The sequence below is a fragment of the Phodopus roborovskii genome, unplaced genomic scaffold, assembly GCF_943737965.1.
Source record: "Phodopus roborovskii unplaced genomic scaffold, PHOROB, whole genome shotgun sequence".
Taxonomy (NCBI): Eukaryota; Metazoa; Chordata; class Mammalia; order Rodentia; family Cricetidae; genus Phodopus; species Phodopus roborovskii.
In genome coordinates this window covers 316,460-327,080 of record NW_026125938.1, presented here as the reverse complement: position 1 = coordinate 327,080, position 10,621 = coordinate 316,460, and positions in this window count along the sequence as shown.

Here is a 10,621-nt window from a genome sequence, read left to right as displayed (position 1 = left end):
CACAGACTGGGAAATGATTTTCACTAATCCTATATCTGACAAAGTTCTGATCTCCAAAATATACAAAGAACTCAAGAAACTAGTCAAGAAAACACCTACTAACCCCATTAAAAGAAGGGGTAGAGAACTGAAGAAAGAATTCTCAACAGAGGAAATCAACAAGGCTGAAAGACACTTAAAGTGCTCCTCATCCTTAGCTATCAGGGAAATGCAAATCAAAACAACTTTGAGATACCATCTTACCCCTGCCAGAATGGCTAAAATTAGAAACACCAATGATGACTCATTTTGGAGAGGATATGGAGAAATGGGAACACTCCTCCACTGCTGTGGGAGTGCAAACTCATACAGCCATTTCAGAGATCAGTATGGTGGTTCCTCAGGAAAATGAGAATTAGCTTACCACAGTACCCGGAAATCCCCCTCTTAGGCATATACCCAAATGATCCACATCCATGCAACAAAGACATCTATTCAACTATGTTCATAGCTGCATTATTTGTAATAGCAAGAACCTGGAAGTAACCTAGATGTCCCTCAATTGAAGAATGATTAATGAAGATATAGCACATCTGCACAATGGAATACTACTCAGCGGAAAAAAATAATGGTATCTTGAAATTTGCAGGCAAGTGGATGACACTTGAAGAAACCATCCTGAATGAGGTAATCCAGTCACAAAAAGAGGAACACAGTATATTCTCACTCAGATATGGATTTTAGACATAGAGCTAATGATCACTAGCCTATAATTCACACCACCATAGGAACTAGGATACAAGATATGTTCTAAGAGATTCATATAAAGTCCCTCACAGACAGGGAAGAGACAAGTCCCCCAGAGCCCAGAGGAAGTGTGGGGGGGGGCAGCTAATGTAGAGAGAAGTAGGAGAAAACCCGGGAGAGGAAAGGAAAACATGTGTGACCAGGAAGATTGAGCGTGGATAGGAATAGGAGACAGGAGAGAGAGAGAGAGAGAGAGAGAGAGAGAGAGAGAGAGAGAGAGAGAGAGGGAGGGAGGGAGAGATCATAAAAAGGTGAGCCAATATTGGCTTGAAGATAAAATTGAACACAAAGAAATGTCTAGAGAACTACAAGACTACTGCCACATAACAATCTGAGCTTCCATGGAAAGGCTATCATAAATGCCCTTCCTGGAGAGTGAGATCAACAACTAATGTCTTTCGGAAACAGGATCAAACACCTATACATAAACACTGAGTGGAACTAGAACCCAGATGCAGATAGTGAAGACAAGGACAGGCGGCAGAAACACATATAGACTGCTTACCTGAACAAAGAGGAGCTAAGGGGCCACCAGCCTGATAGCTGGGAATGACTCAGGCCTCCCTGAATATGGGTCTCAGCCAGAAGGACTGAGCAGTCTAAGTGACCTCAGACAATGGAGTCAGGATGTATCCCTGGTCCACAAATGGTCCTTGTGAACACATCCTCCATGGAGGGATAACTGCTTTAATCAAGTGACAGGAGAGCAGCCCTAGTCTCTACTTCACATGACCTGTCAGATCTACATGACCCCAACTGGATGGCATTCCCTTACATATGGAATTGGGGAGGGGGAATGGGAGGGGAGGGTGGTTAGAGTGCAGGTGACAGGGAAGAGAGGGTAAAAGGCAAGGATGGAGGGAAGGAGGAAGGGAGGGAGGGAGAGGGGACTGGGATCAACATGTAAAATAATAAATTAAATTTAAAAAAAAATGCTTTGACTCCAAAATTTAAGTTCAAGGACAAGTTACTTGGGAAAAGGATTTCTATTTTTGTTTCCACAGAAAATGATAAGCTGTGGATTCCTTCCAGACTAATGTGGTTTGATCAAGCCAGACCTCCTGAAAGAGAGTACCAGGTGATTCTACATTCAAAACAGCTGGACAAAGCAGCCTTACAGACTACAGCCAGGATTTCTGCATCTTCTTAAAATCCCTCATGACAGGGCCCCTTACCAGCAGGAAGTAGTTTGGAAAGAACGACGCCCAAATTCCCAAATATTGTCTATAAATGTCTGGTTTCATTTAAATGGACTTGGTTATAATATATATATATATATATATATATATATATATATATATATATATATATATATCAAGAAAATAACTTTCCAGCTACATTTATTCATGGGTTATCCAGGAACATATAATCAACTTCAAAAAGAGAATTCATTGGGGATCTTTTATTTGATAGAATATTTTTAGAGTGGTTACAAAATTAAAGGATAATTAAAAAAGTGATTAGGCCCTATAAACTTTCACATCCCATTTTCTATACAGTTTCTCCAGATACTACATTAAAATAGTATATGTGTTCAAAAAAAGGGCCTAATGTTTATTTTATGGTGTGTATTATGACAAAACACCATGGCCCAAGTAAGCTGGGGAGGAAATAGTTTATTTTACTTCTGCTTCCACAATACTGTTGGAGAAAGTCAGGGCAGCAACTCAAACAGGACAGAAACCTGGAGGCAGGAACTGATGGAGAAACTATGGGTGCTATACTTACTGGCTTGTTCCCATGGCTTGCTCAGCTCTCCTTCTTATAGAACCTAGGACCACCAGCCCAGGGATAACACCCCCCACTGTGGGATGAGCCCTCCCACATCCATCACTAACCTCATCTGTAATCTGGTTTTTTGGAACCTATACTCTATGGTGGGATGCCTCTCTCAACCTTGATGCAGTAGGGAGGAGCTTGGTCCTGCCTCAACTTGATGTGCCATGCTTTGGTAACTCCTATGGGGGCCTTCTTTCTGAGAAGGGGATGGTAGAAAAGTAGAAAGGAGATGGGTGAGGGCACAAGAAGAGAGGAGGGAGGGAACACTGTGTTTGATATATAAAATGAATTTAATAATTAATTACAAATAGGAAAAAATGAAAATGACCTATAGTCTTGCCTACAGCAGGATTAGATGGAGGCATTTTCTCAAGTGAGGCTCTCTCTTCTCCAATGATTCAAGCTTTTGTCAAGTTGTCATAAAACTACCCAGAAAATGTTAATATATTATTTTTAAATGTAATATATATAGTTCACTTTAGGGTTTTATGCTTGTTACAGTCTAAATTCTTTTATACATTAATAACATATCTACATAGTATCCTAAATGTACTTCCATTATACTGAAAGTTCTCAGCACTTGAGATTTTTCCTCAATCTTCCAAACACCTTATTTCCAATAGATTTTTAATATTTTGCCTATTCCATTATCATGTGATTAAAATTATATAGCATATTCCAATTTGCAGATAGGCTACTATCAATTAATCATGTCTTTTCATGGAATATTAAGTAATTATTTCTAACATTAAATTTTATTCTCTTGTATGGTCATTCTAAACTGTGACATTTTGAATTTTGAATTTTCAAAACATTTGCCATTTGAAGGCTATCTTGGTTTATTTTATATGTTGACAATTAATAATGAAGCCTCTATATTCATTTACATGTATGCTTTGTGTGGCTATAATTTTCACCTCATTTGAGTAAATGTGAAAGTGTCTAATCACTGTTAAAGTGATAAGTATATGTTTAATTTTATGATGATGTAGCATTTTGTGTTCCTGTGATCATTAATTGGGAATTCTATTGTTCCACAATACCACCAGCATTTGATCCTGCCAGTGTTTTGGAATTTGTCCATTCTTATAGTTATTAAGTAATATCTCATTATAGTACTCTGTAATGCCCAATGATATATGAAATCAAGCATCTTTTTCTGTGATTGATTGGAGAGACCTAGTATCACTACTTTCTAGTATTTAGTAGAAATGATTACTGACCTATGTTGGGTAATTGCTTTCTGTTTAAAAGTTTATTAATGTTTAATTTCTTTCATGAGAATGAGCTTATTCAGTTATCATATCTCCTCACATATTCATCTATGTGTCTGTCAAGAAATGGGTTCATTTAATCTAAGTTAGTATATTTGTGGGTAAATATTCCCTCATAATATTCTCTTACATTTAATTTCCATAGAAACATTATAGAATGTTATGATCAATAAATTGGTGTTCTCTCTAATGTGTCTATAAGTTTATCAATTTAATTAATCATATTAAAATAATGGGATTTGTCTTAAAGGACTTACAATTTTTTATTTAACTAATTTCTATTCTAATATGTATTATTTAATTTAGTTTTACCCTAAAGTTAATTGGTTATTTTTCTAATTTCATGAGTTACAAAGAAATTTAGATCACAATAATAAATTTTCCTTGATTTCTTATTTATGTATTCAAAATTGCAAATTTTTCTTTAAATACTCCTTTCATTAAAATGTAGATATTTTGATAATCTTTATTTTCATTTCATTTAGTATAAAATATATTTATTTTAGTTCCTTTCTCACCTCTATTCATTGTCTTTGTGTTCTTGAGAAGTACTTCAGTTAATTTAAAAATATTTAGAAATTTTCTTATTCTGATAGATTTTGGCAATTTCTATTTTATTTCCATTGGGTAATTATAGCACATTTTGTAATATTTTAGTTAAATTTGCTGATTTTTCTGTTTTCATTTCTGTTGCTGTGATAGAACACTCTAACAAAACGTTGCTTAGAGAAGAAAGAGGTTAACTTCAGCTTACTATCTATCATTGTATGAAAGTCAAGACAGAAACTTTGAACACCTAGCCACTTCACATCCACAGTCAAGAGCAGAGTACATATACATAGACCCTTGATTACTTGTGCTCAGTTTCATTTAGCTACTCTTAAATGGTTCAGGACCCCTGCCTAGAGAATTTGCTTCACATATCAAGCTAGATCTTCTCACATCAATTAAGACAATCGTTCATGGACATGTCCACAGAATAATCTAGTGTAGTCACCTTTTATGGAGACTCTCTCTTCAGATTATTCTAAATTGTGTCAAATGATAACCATCTTCAATGGAATCTGTTAAATAAGATGGTAAATGATCAGTGCTTCATGTGAGCTTGAAAATATATCTTTGATTTGTGATGCATATTTAAGTCACATATAAAAATCAATTAATGGCATTTTTAAGTTTGACTATGTGCTTATTAAATTGCCATAGCTTGTGCCACCTATTTATAGAAAAAGATTGAATATTTCAACTGTAATATTGAATTTGTCTCACCAGTATTTCATTATACTCATATTGACATTGTATTATAATTTATATGCAACATGAGTGTTGTATCTTCTTAGCCCCTCCCATGTTGTGCTCTTTTATCTGAATATTTTCCATGATGTGAATTCATCTTTTCCTGAAGTAAATATGGCTACCTTAGCTTCCTTTCATTTATGTAAGAATGGTCTATTCCTCCATACCCCTTTATAATTAACTTTCATGTCTTCTTAGATTTGTTTTCTGATAGATGACATAGAATCTATATTTTTAATCTAAAACTTTCCATATTTTAAGAGACATATTTAGACATGTTCTTTTGTTTTTTCAAGATAGGGCTTCTCTGTGTAACTCCAACTGTCCTGAAACTCACTCTGTAGATAGGTATTTCCTGGAACTCACAGAGATCTGCCTGCCTCTGCCTCCCTGAGTCCTGGGATTAAAGACGACATGTGCTACCACAACCCAATGTCTGTGCTAAAAATGAAAATTCTGTTATATCTACTATAGAAGTTATCACCCTGGAATTTTGGCTGCTTTATTTTTAAATCCTATACATTTGTGGCTTCTTTCATACTAATTGAAGAATCTGTATAATTCCTTTTATCTCCTCTCTTGACATCCTAATTCCTTTGTTAAAATTCTTCAATCACCTACACTAGAGTTTGAAATATTTATTTACAGTAAATTAATGTATTGCTATTAAATAATCCTTTACTTCAAAATTATTTCAAGAATATCAGAATAATCCCAAAGTATCAGTCCTGCTTTTATAATACCTCTCTGATACATTTTATTTGGTAAAAATTATAGACAGTAAATATATTGGCACTTTTATTATGAATATACTGAAATCTTTTAGAGCAATTAGTATATAAAATAAGATGGGAATTGTGGTTCCCACTTGTGATTCCAGCAATTGAGAGAATGAGTTATGTGAACTGTTATGGCTTCAAATCAGCTTGTTCTACATATCTAGCTATTTGATCTCCTGAATATAACACACACACACACACAGAGAGAGAGAGAGAGAGAGAGAGACAGAGAGAGTACAAATTGAAAGTTTTCATTTTGCCTGATTTATTCTGTTACACATTTTGTCTTTATAAAATCTGCATTTCTGACAATTCATTTTCTTTCTCTTTGATGAAGTATTAATTGTTTTTGTAAGACATAACTACTTGTGTCAGATTATCTCTGTTTCATAATTGAGAAAGTCTTGTGTACTTTACTTTAAAGAATTATTTTGCAGGACCTCTCTCTCTTTCTCACTCACTTGCTCTCGTGTGTGGAATGTATTACATGGGTTAGCTTGATTCTTTATCCTGTATTTTTATATTTTACAGGTCTTAGAATATTAATCATGAGTAGTTTGATCTTCTCATCTGAGTCTAATTCTAACTCTGTTTTTCTTCCAATTGTGACGTGTTTCCTTTATTGTGACTAGTAAAATACATCAATTAAAGGAAAGAAAAGGGAGAAGGGAATATGGAACACTTGGAGGAAGGGGAAATGAAGGGAGGAATGCATCAACTGAATTATATACTTCTTCAAAAGAAAATAAAGGAATTGATATATAATACAAAAATATGGACTATGATAATTAGGTGAAGATTTGTTTCTGACTAGGACTCAGGCTAGTTTACTGCTTTACTGGCTATTTTACTCATTGTTGTTAGGGGTTAAAATTTATTCAGTCATCCTTGTTTTGTGATATTAACATCTCTGTCCATTGTAATCCACTGTTATTATCTAGGAGCCATCTTTCAAGTGGTTGTGAAAATAACTTTTCTACAATTGTGTAATTAGGATTCAATGTGTATGTAGACCTCTTCTACTTGGCTACTTTATAAGAATTTCTGGAGGATTTTACCCTTTAAGTGAAATAGAAAATCATGGGTACTGTACCATTTGGGTTTTACTTCCCTTGTTTAGAAGCAAAGGGATTTGCACATTGCTATTCCCCTTCCTTCAATTTGTTTATGTTCTGATAAAGTCAGTTTCTTTTGAACTTTATTAAGTAGATATTTTTCAGGATAATAAACTGATGTTTATTACTTTTACTATTTTCAAAAATTTAATATAGTTACATAATTTCCTCCCTTCTGTTTCCTCTCTCCAAACTCTCCCATATTCATCTCCTTGGTCTCTTTCAAATTCGTGACCTCTTAATATATCTCTCATGCCTCATCAAGGAAACTCGTCTTTGCAACAGACTAAGAGTCCTACAGAAAATGACAATTAATTTCAAGGAAGAGATGTGGAGCCAGGTCCCAAAAGAAACATTTACAAAACACTACCACACCTAAGGTTTATGGAATATCTTGAAAGAGGAGGCAGGAAGAATATAAGATCCACAGGAACATCGAGTTTTCTGTGATAATGTATCTCCTAATAAAGTCATAAGATACACACATAAAGTCTCACTAACACAACTGCATAAATATGAGCTGAACAAGGACAACAATAATAGATATGTGATAGTCATAGTAGACATGGAAAATTCCATGAGGTTTGGAACCCTACAAAAAGAACAATCAGCAACTAAGTAATTCTGAGAGTAGGAGAAATAATTCACATGGGAAAGCACACCAATTGGTAGCTAATACCAAATAATCATCCCTGAAAGCATACATATAAATAAAATTATACAGAGTAAACAAATCAGTTATATTTAAGAATACATATGTATGTATATTTATATGCATGCATGCAACATTATTTTTGGACATACTTTCTTTGTAATGACATATTACTCTGTGAATTTATTCTTATAGTCTCTGTCTCTCCTTCAGCTGGAAGTACATGGATATTTCTATACAATGCTCAATCCATATTTTGGAAGGCTTGTACAAACACTGATTGCAAAACTCATAAACAACAGTAACAATGGAAGTTAAAACTCAGTTTTTTTAAATATTGATCTACTTTGTCTAACAGAGGAAAAGGAATTAATTTTACAAATAAGTACATTACATTTAGGGCCTTCTATTATCCTGGGCACTACTGGAGTTCTTAACTCTCAAGCAAGTATACATTGAAGACTTAGCATTTTTCAGGTATTTAAACTTTTAAAAAAAAAAAAAAAAGTTTGGGGAAACAGCAGCTTCTCCTGTTAGTACAGTTCTCTGAGACTAATACTAGTGCAGTTTGGAGTAATATCAGAGAAAAAAACAAACAAACTTTAAACTGTCTACAAGTATGACTAGAATGTAGGATTTACTAAGAAACTATATAGTGATACTTCTCTCTATGTCTAATATCCATATATGAGTGAGTACATACCATTTCATCTTTTTTTGTGACTGGGTTACCTCACTCAGGATGTTTTCTTTTAGTTCTGTCCATTTGCCTGCAAATTTCAAGATTCCATTGTGTTTTTCTGCTGAGTAGTACTCCATTTTGTATATGTACCACATTTTCTCCATTCATTCTTCTGTTGAGGGGCATTTAGGCTGTTTCCAAGTTATAGCTATTACAAATAAAACTCCTGGAATCCAGTCTCAGAGACAGAGAAGTGATGAGCAAAGGGTTCAAGACCAGGCTGAAGAAACCTGCAAAGACAGCTGACCTGAACAAGGCGAAGCTCATGGACCCCCAAACTGATATCTTGGAAAACAGCATTGGACCGACTCAGACACCCTGAACATGGGACTCAGTTAGATGGCCTGGGCAGTCTATGGGCCTCTGAAACTAGAACCAGGATGTATCCCTGGTGCAAGAAAGGACATTTGGAGCACATTCTCCATGGAGGGTTACTCTCTTAACCTAGAGGAAGGAGGGAGGGCCTAGTCCCTACGCCAAATGACTTGTCAGATAATCCCTCCTGGAAGGCCTCACTTCCCTGGGAAGTAGATGGGGGAAGGGTCAGGGGGATGTGGAGCATTGGAGGATGGGAGGGAGAGGGAGCTTGGATCTATATGTAAAATATGAAAAAAAAATACATTAATAAAATAAAGAAATTGTTTAGTCATAGGACTGGAGATATGGCTCCACATTTAAGAACATATTATTCTCTTGCAGAGAATCAAAGTCAGATTCCTGACAACCACATCAGGTGGCTCACAATCACTAGTTACCTCAGTTCCAGGTTCCAGGGACATCTGAAGTCCTTACACCTCTCAGAAACCTTTACTCACATGCCTGACCCCACACAAATGCACAGTCATCTACATAAATAAAAATAAAATATATCTTTAAAAGAAAAGAAAAGAAAAACTATTCCTAAATATAATGCACCTATTGGCAGAATTGTTCTTTGTGTTTGTTGTTTGTTTGTTTTGTATTATTGTTTTGTTTGTTTGTTTATTTAAACAAATGGACTAATCACAGTTTGATTTTCTGTGTGTTTACTTTTGTTCGGTTTTTGTTTGCTTTGTTCCTTACTTGTTTTGCCTGTATACTTAGAGAACAAACTTAGTTCTTTCTTTTCTAAAGTAGTTTTATTTTCCTTTTCTTTTTTTTTTAATTTATTTTTCTTGTTTCACATTTCGATCCCAGTTCAATCTCCCTCCCTCCCTCTTTCCCTCCTTCCCTCCCTCCCTCTTTCCCTCCCTCCCTCTCTCCCACTCTCCCATTCCCCCTGACCACCCTCCCCTCCCATTCCCTCCCCTTTTCACATGTTTTTTTAAACAAAGAGACAAAATATAGGAGTGTCTGCATGCTTCTGAGTATGCAAGAATGTTTTAAGTTCTTATTATTAAGGCAGGAGAGTTAACTGTTTGAAAAGCAGAAAACTGAGGTGAGTCCTTTGATGCATCATGGGGCCAAAGGATAATAAGGTTGTTATACCCATGTATATTCTGTTGCTTTTCATACAACATTACTTCTTAAACAGGGTTTGTAGTTTTGTACTTGGAGTTCAAGGTTATGATGTATGCATTGCCTTACCTCTAGTGAGGTCCTCTGAACTACATGACATCATGGCAGGCAATATCATAATGGAAGCAATATATGAGACAAGAAACCAGAGACTAGAGGAACAATCAGCCTCTATCTTTTACAATGCTCACAAGAGACCTAACCAAGGTCCCATAGAAATTCCATCATTCCTTTATGAGACTGGTGACACTAGAAGTTACTCACTAGAATCCTACTTTAAGCATGTTTGTTTTGAGGAATACAATCCACCTAAATTGTCATATCCTTATCTGTGCTATTAAAAAAAATTGCTTGTTCGCCCCATACATATTTTTGAGGTTTTTCTTCATTCAACTACAGGTTTCAGTGATGACTCACTGCTTGGCCTTAAATTATAAACTTTAGCCAAAACAGTACCATTTTTGTTAAACATGTACTATGAGAATTATTTCTCTGGTGTTTGTAGTAAATTCATTTTGACCTGCCAGCTGGGGACAATCATTCTATGATTTTCTGTTCTCACATCTTCTTTCTCACGCAAAGGTTTGTTTTTAGTCTTCTCTTTTCCATTTCATTTTCTTCTGCCTTGCACAAATACAGATAGTGAAAACACTGAGGGAATTTCTCATATCTAGAGAAAGCATCCATACCTGGGACTGAAC